The sequence below is a fragment of the Rhyacophila brunnea genome, unplaced genomic scaffold, assembly GCF_057557595.1.
Source record: "Rhyacophila brunnea isolate RB1 unplaced genomic scaffold, BYU_Rbru_1.0 scaffold_8, whole genome shotgun sequence".
NCBI lineage: Eukaryota > Metazoa > Arthropoda > Insecta > Trichoptera > Rhyacophilidae > Rhyacophila > Rhyacophila brunnea.
The window spans coordinates 43,750,157-43,774,295 of NW_028233350.1; the positions used below are offsets into that span (position 1 = coordinate 43,750,157).

Genomic DNA, 24,139 nt, shown 5'->3' on the forward strand with positions numbered 1-24,139 from the left:
AAGGGAAAGACTTCAGGAGAGTTCGACCTGCAGTGAAACAACTCAGTGAGCAGAGCTGAGTTAAGTTTGAACCAGTTGAAAGGTCCGAATTGAATGATGGTAGAATCATTTACAATAGTATAAAATATGAAATAGTAAGTAAGTAATATTAATGACGCTTAGTTCACGTACAAGAGTTTATATGTGTGTAGTAACACAGCTATATAGGCCGGATAAATTGGAGTATATCAATAATATAATATTGAGTAGGTACATTGCAATAGTCGAAATCACACCGATCGAATATTCTTAACAATGGGTACATAATTAGTAACTTAGGGTATCGATGAATTAAACAACAGACAATTCATTTTCATTGGGGAGATTACATAAAGAGGGGAGTTACGGATACATAACACGATCTTTAGCTGTAAAAATGATCAAGAAAAGATTTTTTAAGAAATACTGTTTGCACGTTGGATTGTCAATGATTGTATGTAGTAATTAGATAATCTCCGACTTGCTTTTGTTGCGAATTGCAGGATGCCGATCACATCCTCTGGGAGTGTCCGCGTATGTCGGTTGAAAGGGAAGAGCTTCTCAAGTCAGTCCGACCTTCAGTTGTACCGGTCAGCCATTGTGACGTCTTGGTAACTACGAAGGAAAAATTTTCACCCTTTAAAAAGTTTGCGGGATTTTACGGCGAGCGAGAAGATCTTTTATCATCGAGAATTGACCATAATATATTATATCGAAGTAGGAATCACGCACATTTTAGTTTACTCCAACCAAGTTTTTGGGAAGTTGTTCCTGGGACACCTTTGGCACAACTTTGGAGAGCGCCTAACGTTCTTTAAGCAACGATATTCGCCTGAATAACGGGTGTGGAGACGTAGTAAGTGATTGAATGGAAAAGCAAGTAATTTGACAATGCTGAAGATTGAGAATAATTATTGAGTAAGGCTGTCGCTGTAGTCACATTGGAATAAGATTCGTTTTCTTATCGTGCCATCCCCTAATGGAAAACAATCACCATTAGGGCAATCTTTTCTCCATCATCTACTACCTGAAAGAGTTTGGTATAGCTGAATTTGTACCGATCACGGAGGTTCTGAAACCACGAAACGCAGCGTCGTCCTCTGTTACATTTATACTGATCTTTCCTTGGATAACAAATTAGAGAAAACTGTACCGTTATCCTCTCACAATAGGCCCCCATAGACGGACAGTTCTCGTAGCAGTTTGAACATGGCACAGACAATAACTGTTCAATAACTGTACGTTAGTGGACACACCACAGATCAGTTTAACTACCCCATTTAAATCTGTCGAACTGTCAACAGACGTGCCCATATACGTACAGTTATTATCTGTGGCAGAGCAAGTGTCAAAAACTATGGCGGTTAGGTTCGCGGAGATATTACACAGGGGTATTGTTTCAATTAGTTTTAGGTAGGGTATACTTGAACGATGATACACGAATAATTTTACTTTGAATTTATTATGGTTATAATTGTTTTTATTAGAAACAAATTGACATAAAATACACACCTATGACGTTGGTAAAATAAATCATGATTTCGCTAGTGGATTGTGTATTTTATCGATTCACCGAAACAATATTATACACATTCGTGTAAATATAAAATGTAATCTTTTCTTTTGAATAAATTATTCCCTTTAATGGACAGTATTAATTAAGTAAGAAAATGGTAATATTTATAAAGGTATTGATTTTATATACAATAAATTTAAACATGCCACAAAATTATATTTACATCAATTATCAGTATAATAATTAATTACTATGATATTATTAAAATATATACTTAAATTTTATTTAGATTTACCGAGATTGTCATTCACAATTAGGTATATTAATTTATGTTGTGAACGTCTTAAATTAATAAGTTTTAATATTCACTACATACAATAAACAAAATTTGAGTACTGAGTTATTAGTCTATATTTTCACAATAACTTTCATTTTAACATTTATATTATATTGTATAAAATAATATGTTTACATAAATAACTATTACTTTGTTTTACTCTCGTAAAAATAAATAAAATATAATATTTGCGATCTCCGCGTACATAATATTATTACATTTTTAATGTATTATAAAATATATTATAAAATGCAATAACAAGCAACACCAGCCGTAGTTGTATCGCGCGGTATATTCTACTTTACGTTACCAACATCTAACGTCACCCGAAAACTTTCGGCTAGTTGAAATTCCAACAGTTTTACAAAAACACGGGAGTAGGGGGTCGCTGGCAGTTTGAACATGGCAAACATCTGAAAGGTCGAAAAGTGTCCGTCTATGGGCGCAGCAGATTATCTACCAAAGATAACTGTATAGTTATTAACTGGCATGTTCAACCTGTTACGAGAACTGTCCGTCTGTGGCCGGCAAATGTCGCCAAGGTACTGTAGTTTTGATCCTACGCAGAACTTTTGCGTAAATTCTCATTTGTTTGAGAACATCTGAATTTATCATCCAGTCAGTTCAGGAAATTTTGAGGATATATCCTCAACTTTTTGTGACATGTTGTGATTCAGCGTCCATATCTTCATGCTATAGAAATGTATTGAGAAAACATAAAGAAGAATAAATGCCCTAAGCTTTAAGGCATGAAAAGACTGACACAATATAATATTATTATAATGGCCTGCAGGAAAGTATGTATATTAAATATTTTAAATTAATACGGCTTCGTAGGTATTAATTACTCTTCAATAATAGTCATGGGAAGAGGAAGAGAGATCATGCCGTCACATTATGTGAGTTTTATACTTAAGTGTAGAGACGTCGTTTATCTTTGTAGTCTTGATAATGGTGTTATTACCGAAATAACTTTAAAATATCCTGTAGAATTTAATATATTTTAAATAATTATTTTATAAAATTGAATTCTACAAAGTAATCGCTAACTAAAGATTAAAATGATCTTGAAATAATGCGTGTATATCCAATAATATCAGAAAATCATAAATTCTACGGATAATGTACTTTTAGAGTGTATTTTTGTAGTGTATTGAAGAAGGTACAATGATCATTTTACTTCCTTAATTTGATCCTGACTGTTTTTGTCAACACAACATAATATTTGTATGGTAATACGTAGTATAAACAATGAAAACATCTTTATTGACATCTTCGTGGGCGGGCAGCTTATCTTTCTTATAATATTATATAACATATATGTGGATCTTTGAGATTGATAGAAAAATATGTTTTTTTCTAAACCTTTTCAGAAAATTTCTCTTCAACAATAAAGTATTTGGATGTTTATTGTTCAAGAAAGCATTTTCGCGATATAATTTTTTCTTTTTATAATTTTATTTCGTATTTTATTTTTAAAATCATACTTTACCGATCCCATAATAACACATTCAGCAAACCTCAGGGAATAGTATCTTTATATAGGGAAAAAATAAAATGGGGCCAGGCTTCCTCTAAATAGAATATTTGATATTGATTTGTAACAAATATTTGACAATAATTACGTTACATATAGTGTCAATTTATATTTAAAAAAAAAATAATGTATTTGTCCATAATATTTAGTTTATTATATCAGTCACCAGTGGTAAATTATGTATGTTTAAAGATGGTACGCTATGGTAGGTAACTATATAAATGAGTTGCCTAGAGTCATAACTCACAAAATATGCGAAAAATAGAGTTTTGAGATAATCGTAAAAAAACAACCAGAGCACTCTTTTTGTGATTAGAAGAAAAGTATTGAAATCCCTTGAATATTAATGAATCAATGAGTAGATTTACATTCTTTTTAAAAAAAAAATATATAATAGAAAGTTTAAATTGACTTTTGATAGTCAACTATTTTTCTTTATATAAATCAATGCCTTTAGCATCACTTGGTATAACTCAAAAATTACAAAATTGCAAAATGTAAGGCAACTCAAATATCCTAGAAAAGCTGTATTTGTGGGATATTAATTTGAATTTACGATTTATCTTCAGTATTTTACTAATATAATTTACTTACGAGTAACATAATCTCTATATATATAAAAATCTCGTGTCACGATGTTTGTGGTCGAACTCCTCCGAAATGGCTCGACCGATTTTTATGATTTTTTTAATGTATATTTGTTAGGTATGAGAATAGGTCAACAAGTATATTTTATACCGCTAAGTGATTAGGGTATCTCTATCCAGAAAAATTTTCTTTTATTTTTTTGACAATTTTTTTTTGTATTTTTTTTAATAATTGGCATAGAAAAATACCTATAAGCCAAAATTTTCACTCTCCTACCCTTACTCTCCCATTTTAAAATCGCGATTTTATTATTTTTGTATGAACAAATTTAACCGTCGTTCGTAATCTAACAAGATAACAAAAACGTGCGTGTAAGCATGTCGCAATTGCATGCATCTCAATCACAAGAGGCACGAGCTGAACGAAATCAACAACGACAATTGGAACGGAGCCAAGCGCGCCGGTTCGTAGTTAACACACGAAGAGCAAATGACCGACAACGCCAACAAGTACATCGAACATTTACATTACTTCGTCTCGCATTCGAGTACGAGCCAGATATTGAATATCCCGCTCATCCGAAAGTGCTGATTGGTGCTATGGACAAAGAATGTCCCCATTGTCATGCGCTCAAATTCAAACATGAGTCAGTCGGGATGTGTTGCGCATCAGGAAAAGTGCAACTACCAGAAATTGAGATACCACCAGAACCATTGAACGGATTGCTCATCGGCACGGTTCCAGATTCAAACCTGTTCCTGAAGTCCATTCGCACATTCAATTCATGCTTCCAAATGACTTCGACCGGAGCAACAGAAATAGTTCACAATACTGCGGCAAATGGTCAACAATTCCATTCTACGTTCAAAATCAATGCGGCGGTGAGGACATCAATCATGTGGATGCCTAATGCCAGGCGCATCGTCGGCGAACTGGACGCCCTGTTGAATGAGCACAATGAATTATTGAAATTCCTCAAAGCACACATACACGAATTGCAAAGTGACAATCACGCTATTGTCATCAATCCTGATAAAACACCAGCTGGAGAGCACGTACGTCGAATCAATGCGACTGTTGTTGACGACATTGCTGGAATCATGGTTGGCGACCGCACATCGATGCGAGAAATCGTGATTCGAAGAATAAACAATAATCTGGAGTTCATCGCTGACACACACTGTTCATACGACGCTCTCCAATATCCGCAAATTTTCTGGAAGGGACAAGACGGATATTGCATAAACATTAAACAACGAGATCCTGTCACAGGTAATTCATTCATTATGAACATCATTACTCATTTTGAATTGAGAAAATGAATGGTTGATGTTTTTTGTTTTTATCGGCGGTCATCGTCTACAGCGCTCTATTCCTCTTTCTGTCATAGATCCCATCCCCACACACTTACAATAGATTCGTTATTTTTTTATTTAACAACCAAAATATTCACTAGAAATAATTTATATGGCAGAACAACGTTTGCCGGGTCAGCTAGTAATATATAATAAATTATTTTTTTTTATAATAGATATATCAGCCAAAAAACTCGTGTCAAACTACATACTTAAATTACTTTAGATTATCACTACACTTTGTTTGTGTGTGTTAGTAAAAGGTTTGATACACTTTTATACATTATATCTACGTGTCGGTGAGTCCTATATTTAATATTTAGAGACATATGGCTGTGTTGGTATTTTTTTTAAATGTAGGCTTTAAATAATCTCCAACGATATTTAAAAATATTGGCCTTCACCACTGTCGGACACGATATTACGCACGTGAACAAATAGTGTATTTAATCCTCTTATGTTACAAAGTTAATTTGTTATCCGTTTAACTTAAATTCTAATTTGTAATTATTTTTAATATGTATACATCTGTACCTAGCTTTTGTCACTATAATTGAATACCAATATAAACATAATTCTCGTACAGCCTGCAATATCCGTAACAGCCTAGCATTGCGACATAAATTTTACCTTATTGCTTTTCATATATGTGCCGAGACCGTGCGAGTAAAAATGGTGTAAAGAATTCCATTTTCATATACGGCGGAGCAGAAATTAATTTTGGGGGCAATATAAATGATTTCGCGCCGCACTGTTGCTTTGGAAAGTGGCCAGAGTTTAATTGTTTTGATGATTAAAATTTAAATTGGCTTACTTAGCGACCTTTATTAATATTTATTGATTTTAGTAATTGCGTTTTGATGGAAAATTGCTTTACATTATTACTCTAAGTGAAATAAATTGGTAAACATTAATTATATAATATAACACATTTTTGATTTTACGTACTTAAACTTCACTCTATGTTATGTATAGTGAAAAAATATTATATTGCTGATTATATACTACTTATATAAATTAATATAATTAAAATAAAAACGACGCCGCGCAGGACTCGAACTTGCATCAATTGGGTTCCGTTAAAATATGTACTTTACCAATTGAGCTACTTGCGTCCTACCTAATTGCGACGAAACTAACTAGCATTCATACATTTGAAACGCTTCACAAATTGAAAATATATATATTATATAGTTATTATATACTAAGCTAAAATAACATTACTTATTTACAAGGTGGTTTACTAAACAATATAATATTCTGAGAAAATTCTTCTTTCCAATGACTATTCTATAAAGTTACAAATATATTCTCGCTAACGTCATTTTGGTTTAGCAAAATCAATCAAAAATAATATAAGTTTAATAGTATTGATAGAATTTTGTATGTGATATGTAAGTTAGCTTTATTGTGACGAAAAATCAAATTGAAACACGTCATGCGCAGCTAAGCGTGCGCTTAGACGGTGAGAAAATAGGTAAATGTCTCCATGCAATGATCGCGTGGAAACAGTGACAATTTTTTTTCATACTGTCGCTTGACTTTGAAGCATTGAGCTACCATAAGTGCTGTGAGAATTCACTCTTCGTTATTGATATTATATTTTTATATATATTATATTGAGGGAGATGTATAATAACTTTAAAGAAAAACTGTAAAGCCATTATTATCTCCCCATCACTTAATATGGAGATAAGATTATTTATTTTATCGTGACAGTATGAATCTTTTTCTTTTTTTAATTTTACGGCTTTTTATAAAAATCAATTTTACTTCATATAAACCGTATATAGCTAAGAAAGACACTAAGCAGAAATTCCAGCTGGCTAATTCACCACGTAAAATGTTTTTTATTAGATAGTTAATTTTTACACAAGTCATGTCGTAACTGTCTGCGGGTAGATGGCATCGTTAAGTTTGTGCGATCCAATTAAAAAAGTACATTCGTCAGTAGAGTTTATTTTAATTGAGTTTCTATGGTCCTAAGTAGCACGTGAACAAAAAAAATGGCGCTTTTGTCTTGTGTGTACAGATTTTATGATGAGCTGCCTTACTAAATGATCATTTATTATTATTGTAAAGAAGGATTTGGAGAATATTGATAACTTATTTTACAGTCAAACATCAGAAAATGAAATGGTGTCAAGTACAGAAATGACCATAAGCACCGTATATATAAATATTAATTATTGTTTTATAACTCACGAAAGAAAACATATGGAAATGTCTAAGAGAGAGCGAAACAATATTAAACATACACGCAAATACATATTCTAAATTTGAAATAATAGCAATAAAGGAATCGTTTATTTTAATTGGGTCGTGAAAAAAAAACAAATGATAATCTCATAATAGTCTAGATAATAGAATCTATCTTCTAACATCTGATGTTTTCAGGTAACAGCATATCGAGTATTTATATAGAATGTATTAAACATTTTCACAATTAATGTGTGATAGATTGACGGAAAGATACAATAAATTAGATGTATGGTTTTGGATTTGAAACACGATTTTTAAAATGACATATTTTTAAAAACGTCATTTTCTAAAAAAAAATACTCGATTCAAATTAAACAGATTTCGGGAGTGGATAAATCGTAATGAATGTTTTAAAAATCAACAAAATGGCGTTTAGATAAAAAAAAAGTGCGGTATCCAATAGATTTCAGGATAATTATAATTGAAATAGGGTGCTGTATTCTACTGTAACCTTATGCAACATACTCAATCAATCCAATAATAGAAACTATGTGGATGAGGACGAACTCTCATCTTAGCGTCACCGCTTGACAAATGAACGAGATCAACAGACTCCACCAGGCTGATGAAACAGCTCACAGACAAGTAATGAGTCTGAAATACCAGAGCAAATACAGTAAGACTGAACATACACATAAACGTATGAAGAAGAGGATTACAGGGAGAAGATGATTGAGAATTTTGACAGTTGGAATTGTCATCAGTAATTTGCAGGTAACATAATATTATGTATTAGAGTAGTGACATAATCAAATCGCTTTTTCAATAAGAATTATATCATTTTTTATTATAACAACGTTTTTCTTAGCTCGTATTCTTATTTGTCCGGTGGTTCTTTGTCCGGTACAAATCTTGCAATCGATTTTTAACTAACTTCCCGACTAACTAGACATTTCAAACTTTTAGAATATATCAGAACACGACGCCAATGCATGTTATCAATACTTTTAGCCATCTTTAAGTAGAATTGAATTCATTTTCAGTTAATTCTGTTTTGCATTAAAAGTTATTTCGACACCATTATTGGTTGCTAGGGGTCTGGGGTCCTAGCAACTAAATTATTAATATATACGTGCGTTACTATGGAAATCAATATGACATGTCAAGTAGGTACAAGATTTTTTGATCGTTTAAGCTAGTCAAGTCAAGATTATATGGTTCAATAGAAAATTTAAAAACGTTGTATATATAAAGTTCTTTTTATCATGTAATTATTCAATTGATAATATTGAAATTTAATATAGTATAGCAAGAATGTAAGAAATTCATTATTTTTCTACAGCTTTAAAAACAAATTTTTACGATTTCAATAAATCTTTACTAAAAAAAACTACGTAGTTATTTCCAATAAATCGACCGTTAGAAGTCACATAACTTTCACTTTACGAGTGCAGAAAACACTTCATTTCAGAGTATAAAACTTTTGAAAGAAAGAAAACATCTATATTTCACTTTTACCTGTGTCTAAGCATTTCTTATAGTTCATACCTGGGGGCGAAGAATGCAATCGCTTCGATAAAGATTTCTATGGAGTAGAGAAGGGAATAAGGTTTAGCCATTTACAATCAGCCGTGATTCTTTGCATTATGCCGGGAAACTAAACGGTCCCTTGGGAGAAATAACTTTTCGTATAAGAATCGGAACCGGAAACCTGCCGTACGGATAATGCTTTACGCCCGTTATAATTTGTGGCTGTTAAAAATAAATTCTTAAAGCTTTTTTTATCGGGAGCTTTTTTTAAAGCTACACCGTATCGTATTCTACCATTACTTAGGAGTGACTTCGAAATTCACGACGTGTTACTGTTTTTCAATTTTAAATAAAATAAAATTAGGTTTTACTAAGTTTTGAAATGGAAGTAGTGTCATGACCTAAAATATTACTATGATGTCTTATTACTGAATCCAATCGGCAAAAGAAAATATTTTTTAAACATTTTAATTACTTATATTAATATGGAGATAAACAACTCAATCCGTGTCAAAATATTGATCGGCGATATTAATATTCATTTCCCGTAGTGTTCAATTAAGGCAAACTTAGTAAATAGCTTACTGCAATTATTATTTCCGCGATATCCATTTAGCCACATAGTCAGCTATATCCGATGACACAAACTCCATAATACAGTAGCTGACTCAATTATAATAATTATTTTCTAAATATTCTTTTCAAGATATTATTTTGATTGTGATTATGTCAATAAATAGCGGATCATAATACATTGGGCCTGTCACTCGAATATAAGTTCCCGGTCTCTGTATCGCTCCGCACAATATCTCATTCTAGCGAGATTTGGACCTCGGAACAGTATCATAAGTATTAACTACTGTAACATACTCTTGTACCGACTGTTTACGCTGCAAATAAAACTCGCTCCTCCATCCATCGGAGCAACCACCAAATCTCGACTTCTTCATCCACATCACCATAGCTCCCACATAAATATGTATTCTTTTAATAGTACAACAGGCCATGATGCCCAATGATAGTAGTGTATTTTGAATAATAGAAGAGAAACAACCACATATACCCAGGCTTTTAGAAAATCACATACATATATTGTTACCTCACCCAGATTGAGCTCGGGGACCAGGACGAAAGGAACATAATTAAGGAATTAATTGACCACAATTATCTAGATATAATGGAAAGCATTAGAGATTTTATAGAATTTATTTTCAAAATTTTCCAATTTATAGAGAAACTTCGATTCATAAAATAATAGTCATGTCAATGACACACACAGTTTTATTTTCAGTTTTCTTCAATAACATAATAAACTTAATACTCTGTAGTTCATTATATATTATGTTAAACTATGTTGTATATGTCCACTGTGGCCGAGCGGTTTACGTGTTGGCTTAGTAATGTTATGAGTCACAGGTTCCAATCATGGGTCTAGTAAATACACATATTGTTTTTCAATTTGTGTTTGGAGTCAAGAGTATCTTATAAAAATACCGTTTTAAGGGTGTAAATTGTAGCACTTTATATTATGGAAAAATTATTTTTTTATTTCTTTTTTTTCAGATACTTAAGTGATTATTGACAAATTGACAAAGTGGACTACCCAAGGATTTTTTTCTCTGAAGGTAAGATACTTAAAAATAATAAAATATTAATATAAGTAATTCAATAAAAACACTTTCTGAGAGAATATATCAAACAAAAATCGATTGCCAACGTAGCTTGATTTGGAAGAGCACTGATGAGTGGGTATTAAAATTGACCAATAGTTAAAATTTGTCGCAATTAGTATGTCACCTCGTAGCACAATGATAATGCACGGATCAGGGCGTAAACCTGGGAGATATGGGGTTTGATTCCACGTCAGGTTGGCTTACTTTTTTCAAAAAGGATTTTTCTATTGGTTAAAAGTTATAATATATTCTCTCAGAAAGTGTTTTTCAAAATTATATATGTTAATTACTGATAATTCAATATTTATGTCTTAATTGTGATTGCCAAATGTACAACGAACGATACATAGTAAAATACGCACACACGCACAATTTTTACAGTATACGCGATTTCTATTTTATTACAATCTATATGATCAATATGATAGTTTTCTAAAATGCTATCATTATAAAAAATAATTTATGAATCTAAGTGGTCAATTTATTTATTATATAATTTATCAATCAAGTGGAAAATGCATACCGTATTTCGAAACATTCCAAATTTCCAACAGTACACCTGATCCTCTTTTTGCACGGTTTAAAAAAAGTACCGATTATTTTATAATATTAGTTTTATTTATACTGATTTTTTTGCTTTAACACGGTTTAAAAAAAACTAAAAAGAATTAAAATACGTATGTATGTACATATTTATCAAAAAATTGCGTTGCAATGGACCGCACGCCACTGGTGTATACATATGTCGTAACCGGATGCTGCCTAGATATACATACTTACATACATGGCGCCACTATTCAGTCACTTCGCGTTCGATACGAGAGACGCGCAGCGTGCTTCGTCGTCAGCGTCATTAAATATTTCCAGTTTATTGTAGTAGAGACACTGAATGAATATATTTAACTATGCTAAATTTAATTTAAATCGAAAACTATGTATTTTTATGTACAAATATTTTTGTATAAATAATAAATAATTTCGATTAATTTTTGTGTTCAAGAATTTCGTATTTTGAGTTGATTTTAACTAATGGAAACTATCTACCATTTTTGTATGGGCACCTTATCTTTTTTTACACGGTTTTGTTTTACGTTTCCCCCGTGCAAAAAGAGGATCGGGTATAGTTTTATACTTGCTTTATACGTCTTATAAAAATAAGTGTGCATACTCCGACAATCCTTCAGACTGCGAATTGTGATGTCAAGGACAATGCGTAACATGTGATAATATGTTCCACCAGTTATAACCATCTGCACCATCGAAGGTCTGTTTGAAGCCAATGACATGATCCTCATGGAGCCAAGGCATGGTTGTGAAAGGCTTAATCGCATTTATCGCATGGACACGACAGAAGAAGACTTAGTAATAAGGTTATAAATATAATGCCTCGCAAAATTTAAATAAATATTATACTACAAAACTTTAATCAATGAGGACTATATTCTATTGGTTACAGGTTCAAGTTTTGTATTTTTCTAAAAAGGGTTTTTCTAATGGGTATATGCAATATATGAAATGTTTTCAAATTATGTATGTTCAACATGTCGAATGTTACATTCTCAAATCTTGTGAAATATTCATTGAATAAAATAATTAGTTCATTAAAAATCACTTACAGTCTAAAAGAGTAATACAATTTTATTATAGTTCTCTTCTTTTCTTTTCTTTCGACCATGTCCGATCCTAATAGGATCATATGGGCCTCCACATAGTAGAGGTTTGTATTAACAGATTTTGTTTTTTACGAGAAATAGATGTCAGCTTCTTGCTCAACCTATTAGGTCCATACCCTGACAGACACAAAATTGAAAAACAATTATGTGTACTTGCCAGACCCAGAATTCGAACCTGAAACCCACAGGGTTATAGTGCAACGCTCAAACTGCGCGGCCACCGTGGGTGTGTTAGTTCTATTATTAATCTTTAATTACTCTTATGAGCCATTTTCCGTTATGTTTCTATGAGGAACTAAGTACATTTAGTCGATACTCGATTGAATTAATTTTCAATTTATGTATTAAATTTACTTAGAAAATCACCATAAAATATAGAGAGTTGACTCAGTTGACCGTACGTGGGTAGCGGAAAATTTTCATTTTAGGGAAAAAATCCTATGCTAAGAAGTTAGCTGCATGCCAACAATGCATTTTCTCATTTCCCCATGTTGCCTCAAGCGATGCTCGATCAACCGTTATATGCGTTGCATTTTCATGGCTCTCACTGCACCCTTGCATTTATCTATATCCACGCTTATATCCAGCGATATGGGGGAAGTAAATATATTGAAAATCGGGATATATAGAAATAGTGAACTGTGGTTTCGTTTTATTGTAGACAAATATAGTTACGCTTTATAGCGTATGGAATAAGTCGGTTACCGATAAATACAGATGCACAATTCTTCTTAACATGCCATCTCAGCAATCTTCGTTTTATCATCTGTTATCATAGTTAGATAAATTACAGTACCTAAGCCATGAAATGCGGTGTCGTTCTCAGTAATGTTTACCATTGATGTTTCCTTGGATGACAAGTTGGGGAATGCAGTACTTTTGCCCTCTCATAATGTAGCCGAGGTAGAGTATATGCTTAATAACTTTGCACTCCGCCTATAGGATGAAAATAATGTAATATTATGTTCTAAAAGTATTTCTTTTACTTATATTATCTATTATTTAATTAATGCGATATAATATATTAATACAAGTGAATATCATTTGATCTAATTTTATGCGAGGTAATCAAGCAAAGAGGCGTATCAGTGTAGTAAAAAGTGCAAAAAAGTGCAAAGTTATAAAACGTATACTCCAGGTACTGTAGTTTTCTGTTTTTGAAACTACGCAGAGCTTCATGTCCCATTCGACTCAACTCTCCGTGACATATCCGAGTTTACCGTCAATACCTCCATGCAAACGTCAAGAGGCGGCATTTGGTTATGACCAAGTACAGTCGTAAGTCCCAGACACTTCGTATCGATTTGAATAATACTCCATCCATTCCTATTCGGATAGCGAGCTCTCACTGCAAAATGCCATCTTCCGTGATGTGTGCCCCCAGATATTTGAAACAGTGAACGCTCTCGATGTTTTGCCCGTCGCTTTTCAAAGGGAAATCTGGATCAGAACCAGTGTTGCCAACTATCGTTGACAAAAACATGCCAGACCGGGTATGAAAATAAGCTATCTAGCAAGAAAAAATGCTAGATTTTGTAAAAATAATATTGCAAATAAATTTACTTATTCTACCAAGAACGGAGTCAATACCTTTGCTTTCGCGTATTGAAAAAAAAATCAATCGATGTAAAAACCACTCAATTTAACAGAAATATTTTTCAAAATTGACAAAAAATACTTATATTGTGTCAACGGCGTTCAAGTTTCGTTTCATGTTTGAAGACGAACACTTATTTTTGTAGGACAAACATAGAAAATTAAAGAACATACCTTTTAGATAAATAATTGTTAAATTTTTCTTTTATTTACGCAGAGATTCGGAATAATATACCTACAAAAGTATTAAATAATGCATGAAATTGTTTCATTGTATATTATTTCTACTAAAATAAGTACCAACCTACCTGCATTAAGTATCCGATAGTCAAACATTGTATGCGCTTGAAAGTACAATAATTAAATATCTAGCGTTTTTCAACACATTTAAAGCTGTTGGAGGCATCAAAAAACGCTAGTAAAAACGCTACAAGACAGATACGTTTTTTGCAAGCTAGATGCCTATCGAAAAATGTTAGATCTGGCAAGTAAAGCGCTAAATTGGCAACGCTGATCAGAACATGTGCTATATAGCAATCCATTATTTCATTACGTACAATTTAAGAGGTTGTTCACCACTGATTTAAGTAATATAGTGTATAATATTATATATAATAAAAATGAATATTGCATAGTCGACATCAAAAACAGTCGTTTGATCTTTTTTTCAATATCCTTGTCATCATGAAAAATAATAATATGAGGCCCTCAATTTTATTAAAGAGAAATTTCCCAAGAATCAGGCTTCGCCGGCGCTTTCGATTGGTTATAATATGAGCGGCAAACTGGAAATGGCATCCTTTGCTTCGCTATTTATAAAGGGGGCTTCCGCATAAAATGGAGGGCTTTCAGGCGTAACCTTTGATCTGGCGGGCTGATTAACGCTTGAATGACAGGCAAAACCTACCAAATCGCTTATATTAGTTAACTCAAGAATAAGTAATGGGTGCTCTTAATATTATCTGGCTAAGTCTGTGTGCTTAATTATTATCAGACAAGTGCTTCAACGCACAAATTAGACAGACAACAGAAATGTTTATGAAGACGATCAGCCCATCGGATTCTGTAGTATCAGTCATATATATTATTACATCTTATTGACTCAAAGGGTGGGTGTCCCTTAGTGTAGAATCTACATATTCATAGCTTGAATGTAGATACGAAGCTTTCATTAAAATAATAATGTTAGGGCTTAAGAATGTTGATATTATGAACCCTGTGCATATATGAAAATTTGGCGAAACAAGCACTAACATGACAACGTCGCTTTTGCTACATATTAAAATAGTAAAATAATTATAAAAACTGCACAATATAAATTGAATAAATAAATTAATATTTAGTTAAAATGAGCTGTAAACATATAATCGGTTACTATGTTTAAGAATTTCAATATTATGAACCCTATGCATAGATGACAATTTGGCGAAACAAGCACAAACATGACAACGTCGCTTTTGGTATATAGACATATAATATTAAAATTATACAAACTGCACATTATACATTAAATACATAAATTAATACTTCGTTAAAATGAGCTTTAAACATATAATCGGTTACCATATCAATGTTTTATTAAAATAAATTCACGTTTGGAAAATACTATTAAAATTGTTATTGCAAGTAGGTATTGAAAAATTGCGTTAGTTAATGCATTGGTGTAAGTAAAGAATATCAAATTATTTTTAATAGTTTGAATAATATAAGATTATAATTTTAAATCTGTTAGTTTTTTTGTCTTTACTTAGATAATCGGTAAGCAATAAAATTTTGATTTGACAGAAGCAAGTTTTTAACTACCTAATAGTTTTTTCTAAACCAACCCGTCCCGCATCACACTCGGTCTCAATCAAGCGTATCATGAGGTCCTACGTTTGAATGTGAAGCATCACCAGTTATTTACGCCTGGGAATGTCTCAGGAGTAGATGCCTAAGACTGAGGTCACCACGTACTAAAGTGTGCTTTGACTGAGTTTACAGAGACTTTCTAATAAAAGTGCACATGCGAGAGAAGAGCACGGATAATTAACAAAAATAAATTATTCTTATTAATTTATATGTTAAAACAAAGCTAAAACAATACGGACATACTAAACTATGTGAAAAGATCTTCACGTCCGTAATAAGGCGCCATACTTTTTTAAAGGGATTATATGTAGTTGGCCTTTGTCGCGACCAGGCCGGATGGTCCGATGGGTCCAACAGCTGGTTGGACCGACTTGAGTATCAAGTTATCAACTGTTAAAGTAAATTTACTTAATTTATTTTTACAACACGTAAAATGAAAGCTGTCACAATTGTTTAAACTTTGTTAAATTCGCTATGTATTGTATAGTAATACTGATAAGTATTACTATGCATTTATCCATTAGTATTATGTCTTAACCATTAGCTTGGATCAATTCACTAGTGGATAAAAGCTTTTCTATACGTATTCCATTCATTTCAGTCCAGTGCATTTTTACGTACTTCTGCCTAACTATTTGGTCGATCCAGCAAGACTCTTGGGTACCATTGGATAACTAGAGTTGTCCAGGGACGGCTTATGCTTAAAGTTATATATCCGGCACATTTTCATTTTAAATTCACACAAATTACATAACTTTTAATCGTTTTAAATGCGTCTTTTCGTGTGCTAAATTCTGAGTATACGAAAAATTGACGAAAATCTGTTGAAAGTTTAAAATAAAGATCCAGTCAATAGTTACTTGATGCAGGCTAATGGTGATGATACAAATAGTACTTACTGTATACATATATATATAATAAATATATTATATCGCGACGCCTTTTAACTGTATTTTGGGATGATTGTGGATGTCAGTGGCGAAGACTCCATACTAGGCGATTATTTAAAGCCTACCTTCTTTAGAAAAATATTTTTTATATTGCATATTGACATATTTATATACTTAATCACTTCATTATTTTATGTTATATAAAAATAATTTATTTTGTCAACGAGAGATGTCGTATATCTCGACATCTTTCTGTCTCATCTCATCTATCTGTCGTACAAAACAACTGCAAAGGTATTAAAAAATATACTACAGCGTGCCGTAAATAAAATAATAAATGCCGCGACGTCTCGACGTAAATAAATCTCCGATTATATGTGAAATAATTCTGATTTTTTTTCGTATGGACTTTACGTCTCGTAACCGCAGCAAGTCTGCTGATTTGTACGAAATAAGGTAAGCTCCTATCGCTGGGCCTAAAATATTCGCGCATAGTAATGTTGTCACGACTGCGCACTTTGTCCAAAATCATTAATAATTAGATAATTAAAAAAATAATTTCAACGGCGTTTATACGAATATTAATAAATAAGTAAGTATAGATAGTTTTTATAAATAAAAATAAATTTTATCTAATGATTTTTGATGGGTGAACATGTTTTGAAAAATACGTAATTTAAACACATCGCTCATTTTTATGTCAATGAGTTTTTGAAGTTTCATTGAATTAGTATGTCGTTGTCATTTACTAGTGTGTACCTATTCATTAGTAGTAAATATCGTACTATTCTCGTAAGTATACCTGACAAGTGTGCTCTTTTTATCAGATCTCCACAGCCTACCTCTTTCTAAAAGTCACCCTTCGCCACTGGTGGATGTGGATGCTGGTGGAGGGCGGTTTAAACGGTAGTCAATCCAGGCACTAACATTGATGTTGTTCGGCTGTCTGGCTGGAGTAGGTCCCAGGTTCATGCACTCACGTCCTAGTAGGTAGATGGTTCTGAGTGTCACTCTCATGGTTACACTTATGAATATGAATCATGATTGATGACAAATTTGTATGAAAGATGAGACGTAATGTTCTCTAAAACCAAATAAGATTTAGCGTGGTCGTACAGATGTGTTATTAATTATGAGACACCATGTGCCGGTAACACGGTTTGATAGGTGGTCTAATTGACTGAGTTTGTAAGTAGACTCGAATTCAATTATTGCTTGGAAGACGGTCACACTGTAGTCAGTTGACATGGTCGTGGTCTACGAATAACTGACTTTATCAATCACGGTCGACTGATGACTCGTTAAGCGCCTGGGTGTAAGGATTGAATTGAGATCATAATCGCCCAAAATCAATATATTATTATTATCAAAGATTTTTCTGAATAAAGTCAGATAATATTATTTTATAAATTTATCTAAATGAAATATGTGTCTTTAAATGTTAAATAAGTGCTACGTATATTGGAGAGTAAGTTTAATGAATTTTTAACGAATGAATTCGTAAAAGTATTTATATTAAGTTTCTAGGCAAGAGAGATTTGCTACTTCGCAACACGTGTCCAGGATTTTGCTTTGTGTTAAGAATCTGTATGTAAAAATAATTAGGTAGAATAATATATTTTCTTCTTGGAAAACCTTACTAAGGTAGTCATCGTGGCGTAATTTTATATATTTCTTAGAAGAAAACACTAATCCGGCCTGCTCGAACTGTACAAATATTTCCAGAAAAACATTGAAACGGTGTACCTATAAACACGTATTATTTAGATATATATTTATTTTTCCGTATTAACGGAAAGTAAAAATACTATAACAATACCGTCATTATATCTCTCGTGTCAATCGTCTCCTTATCGTTGTGGATCATGATCATCTTATGAGTGAGCAAGACTTCCTAACCATCATGATCATCTGCTTCTAGCGTTCCAGCGCACCGATGCTTTTTCTCTGCTTTGCATATCATAAAGGCTACCAAAAGCCACCAGTTTCTTCAGGTTATCTGGTGTGCATCACATAATATAACCAAAAAACTTCTCAGCCATAATATTGTCGAGAACCATTTCTTTAAATAAAGTCTCTAGTAGATTATTGACTGGGTCTTCCTGTACGTCAAAAATATACGAACCATTGCGCCAACACCACATTTCGAATACGTACATCGAGTGATTTTCATTCCCTTGTCCTCAGGATGCATGACTTGTTTCAGTACAAATATAATATTCACACTCACACTAATAATTGCACAATTCATCCAAATGATGCACTATCGTATTTTTTTTAACAATATATGTGCGCCTTCTTATTTAAGCTTCACATACGAATTTTTCACTAATATTCGATCCTAGATATAAATTCTTGCTGTGGGTAAAAGTTTATCCGATTGACAATCGATATAAATAAATGGTGTTAATTTTTTTAATGTGTGTTTTTTTTAAATGTATTTTGATTATTAATTTCTTTTATTTTGTTAACTGTCAATTCATGGGAGAACTACATTGTAATGTTGTTTTAATTTAATAAAATGCAATTTTTGTAGTACTTATTCCACTTTTAATCAATAGATTTTGACCGGTTTCGTCCGCCACAAAGGGAGATTTTTGAGACACGTTGAAAATGTTCCTCTGTGGCGAACGAAACCTGTCCTAATCTATTGATTAAAAGTGGAATAAGTACTACAAAAAAATTGCGTTTTATTAAATTAAAACAACAGTATTTTGATTATTTAGACATTTAACTTGACAGATTGTATGTTACGTATTGCATACTATATTGAGTAGACGACTGATACTTAAATAAACCGCATCTTTAAATATCTTTATAATTACTGTGAAATAATCGAGTATACTGAACATTTATCTATAATAGTTTTTCGTAATTATACCGGGTAAACCAGAGAGACCAATCAATATTTTTGTCAACGTAATTACTACTGTATTTAATTAAATACATCTATTTAAAACTACGACTTTTATTTGTGAGGAATGATATTATAATATGTAATTTAATTTTAATATGTGATTTTTTTCTCTTTCCCTCTGCACACACATTACTAACCTGTTTTTCAGACTTGGGTTGTAACACCGCCATCTTTAGATTAATAAAGCCTGAGCATAACTTTTTGCGCAAGCAACGAGTGGTCCACTTTTCAGCTGTCAAAATTAGATCCCAGATTACTTGACATATTGATTCGCCCTTTCTCGTTTCAAATTGAATTATAAAAAAATCTTAAACCAAATATATTAACCAGGTATCTACCATTGAAATTTAAATTAAGTAAAAGAACAAACAATTAGTTTTTTGTAAAATCATTAAAACCAAAAAGTGTTCAATCTTTTTACACACAAAATATTAATTATTAGTGTAGGTATATATTGAAAATAAACAATTTAATTTAAAAAAATTATATATATAAATAATATGACCGCCATCTTTGGTATTTCATGGGCTTCCATTGCAAAATAGCAAGTTTAAACCACAACAGACAGATTGTCTAAACCTAAACTGAGAATTTTTCAAATCGAATAGTAATAATTGTGGAAAATTTACTTTTTGACCTTTTATGGGCTTCCAATTGCAAAATATCAGTATAAATTCAAACATCAGTATTTATCATAAAAAAATAAATGTCCAAACTTAAAATCATTAAAATTAGATAGTAATTGAAAAAAAAAATCTCCGCCATTTTGGAATTTAGGGCTCCTGAGGAAATTATAAAATGGTTCAATTTCTTCAAAATGGATCTTATGATTCATTATGATTTTAAACAAAAGCGCATACTTTTCCATTTCCTGGGCTATGTTGCCGGACTACGAGGGTGCTTCAAATTGTGTAGATATATTCAGAGATAAAGAAAATAAAAAAATCTTATAAAAACCCGAGAGTTTGGGTTTTATCACTCATTCTGAATACTTAGTTAAAATTAACGACGTCATTCATGTAAAATCTTATCTTCATTCTATTCTTTCAAAGCATTAGTAATTCGTGCACCTTGTTTTAAATCTACATTTCAATACGTGTTCTTAATTCAAAATACAACCTCAATATTCCAAACCCGCTAAGCGATTTCGCGCATCGTTAATACATTTTCGCTTTGTTTGATCTGAATAGGTTTGTGTAAATCATCCTTGACACTATTATTCGATACATTACGCAAATTTGATATTATGAATAGTAATATTTGAATAATAATCGTCACGAATGTATACTATAAAACAGTGGTTTTCAAACTTAGTCGTTTCACAATGCTGTTAATTAATTCACTACCTTAAAAATATGAAGTAATTTTGTAGAGGTGTACTTCATCACTTTAATTTCTATTAGAATCTGAAGTCATGAGTCTTCTAATAGTTCCGTCATTATAGATTAATTCCCAATTGGTTAATGCTAGGGGTCCCGCTAGAAATTACAGAAAGTTGTTGAGGTAATACACATTTTACATTACATAATATTATGAATACAAGTATATTGAGAATGTTGCTTGATTGGAATTAAATGTATTATTTAAATACCTACCTAGTGACAGTTAATAGTTAGAAGACGAAAAATTATGACAACGATAGGTGAATGAATAGAATTTGTTTATATTATGTATCCAACCATAAGATATCACTGGCAAAGGCTGGAGGTAGGCTGTTAAGATTCGATATAAATAGTGCATACTAAACTTTGTCAGTTATACATATTTGTTTTAATTGAACTAAGAATATTTGCAGAAGGTACTGGTTAGTTTTGAAAATTCAATTAAACTTTGCCTCAACCAAACCATAATAGTTTGGAATGCTATGAGTGGTCCGACAAAAATAGTGCACACTTTTTCAGTCATACTTATTGGATTTCAATGAATTAAGAATACGTATTATTACAGATGGTGTTGGTTAGTTTTTTTTTTGATCATTTATACCTGCCTAACCAAACCATACTCGATAAAAATATTCTCCCATCTACAAAATATGTATTATTTTATTAATTAAAAATTAAACCATACATCATTTTAGATATTTTATAGATAAACGAATATTTTTTTGCCTATGGTTTGGATTTTGCAGGGTTTAATTAAATTTTAAAAACTAACAAGCACTGTCTACACACTGTAGCCTTAATGTAACGTGAAATGGAGAGATTAGACCAATTGTATTTTTATTATAAGCGACAATTAACTGTATTCATTGTATGTGAGCGTGCATAGTGCCTGAAACCGGTATTGTTATAATAAAAATTGTGAGAATGTATAAATTACAATAAAATAATATATTTTTATGTGTCATCATCATCAGCCTGAATCTATCAACTGCTGGATGAAGGCCTTTTCAAGCTGCTTTCACTGTGTGTTCTTCCTGTGCGTTGCGTTACCACGTACTTCCGCAGAAATTTATCATTTCATCGATCCAGCGGCGTCTAGGTCTACCTTGCGGACGTTTGGTACCTGTTGGATACCAATGGATGACTAAATTTGTCCAAATATTGTCTCTTCTTCGAGCTTTGTGTCCAGCCCATATCCATTTGAGGCTTTCAATGAACTCTATTGCATCACAAACCCTTGTCTGATTCTTTATACACTCATTCCTCTTTTTGTCCTTTCGTGTTATGCCAAGCATGCACCACTCCTTACCACGTTGTGCTACTCTAAGTTTCTGGATCTCTCTTTTACTTTGTTTCACACATAAGTAGTGTTATTTATTTAAAAAAGATTGATTAAAATCAAAATTAGATTATTTAATCAAATGTGTATTGGTTAAATTACCAAAATGTCAACAAATAATTCAATATTTTGAATACATAATTCAATATTAATACAATATATTAAGACTTAGTCATTTAATATTCAGCTGTCATCTTTTTAACGGAGAATATTGGCAGAATTGGACCTTAAAAGACACAGTTTATGGAAGGAAAAACAGTCTACTTTAAAAATCATTATGCATGGCAGGCCGTTATTTGAAAATTTAAAAAGATTAACAGCAAATTTCTTTCGGGGACTGATTTGAAGACTTTTCCAATTTTCCTAGAGAGACGCCTGAAAATTATCAGAGCCCACTTAGTTCCACGTAGAATTTAATTAGCGGAATTAAAAGGACAAAGCGAATTAGAAATTTTCAAGTGAGGGTTCAATTGGGAATAAAAACGCTGGAATATCATTCTATATCAGTCTAGCCATTTTTAAATTAATAATTTTATAAATTTCGTGAATAACCATTTTTTTTTATTAAATATAATATTTGTTAATTTCATTCTTGAAATTCGATTCTTGATGGGAATTTAATTATTTCATCACTTTTTTTTATTTACTTGCAGCAGTCATTTAATATATACATTTTTTGGCCATGATTAATCCTAAGAAGATCATATAATATGGGATTCGAATGAAGATTTGTATTAACATATTTTTTGTATAATACTAAGATCATAAAATAACAATAATTTTTGTTAAATATTCAATATATTGGGTGGGTCAATTAATGACAGTTAAAAATCAAAAAGTGTGTAAAAAGCATATTTAAATAAACATTAACTGATCAATGGGACATCGTCAATATGTAATTTCAGTTGACGATTTCCAATTGAAGCGGACAAAACCTGTCCTGATTATTAATAAATTAAAAAATTAAATTCGGGAGATAAGAGATAGGTAAATGAAAAAAATGCACACTGGAAAATTAATTAATTAAATAGTCATACTTAGGGTCAAAGGCGCATTCATCTTTTTTAACATGTAAAAATTTAAATTAAGTAGATATATTATATATAATATATATATTGTAATATATAATTGAAACATACTTCAACTTGCTAATAATTTTAATTAACTATTTCTTTTATTCAACGAATAATTCACAAGATTTAAGAATGTACCATTCTAATACCAACAGAAAATATTGAAGAGATCCGTGACGTCAGTTAGTTATTCAAGTAATACATACTTTAATTTAGAATACAAAAATCGATCGCATACCGTAACTCAATTTGGAGAGCACTAATGAGCAGGTATTAATAAAAGCCAATAGTTCAAATTTATCGCAGTTAAGCATGGCAGTTGTAGCATAGTAGTAATACACAGAGCGCGTTACCCAAGAGACGCATGTTCGATACCTGCCGGGTGTCTTATTTTTTTCTATTGGTTATATTTTCTCATGAGTGTTTTCAGAATTAATAGAATGGTACATTCTTGAATCTTGTGAATTATTCGTTGAATAAAAGAAATAGTTAATTATAAATGTTTTTTTCTTTAATTAAGTGTTCCATACAATACGTTTACGTTCCATATATCTCGCCTTACCACTTTCTAATTTAGATCTGCAAGCCGTTGTAATCTTGCTTCTTGATAAAGGTACACCATGGTACAACAAGGCCCCATTCAATACGTAATATTAATCTAA

The 24,139-nt window shown here is 31.8% G+C and overlaps 1 protein-coding gene across 1 annotated transcript in view; it reads left to right on the forward strand.

The window, feature by feature from the left end:
- LOC147064276 (spondin-1-like) overlaps nucleotides 1-24,139 on the forward strand; it is a 388,697-nt gene that overhangs the window by 116,508 nt on the left and 248,050 nt on the right. The window contains exon 2 of the mRNA XM_085958532.1: nucleotides 10,647-10,708. The gene's annotated coding sequence lies outside the window, so the exon portion shown is untranslated. The remainder of the gene's footprint in view (nucleotides 1-10,646; nucleotides 10,709-24,139) is intronic.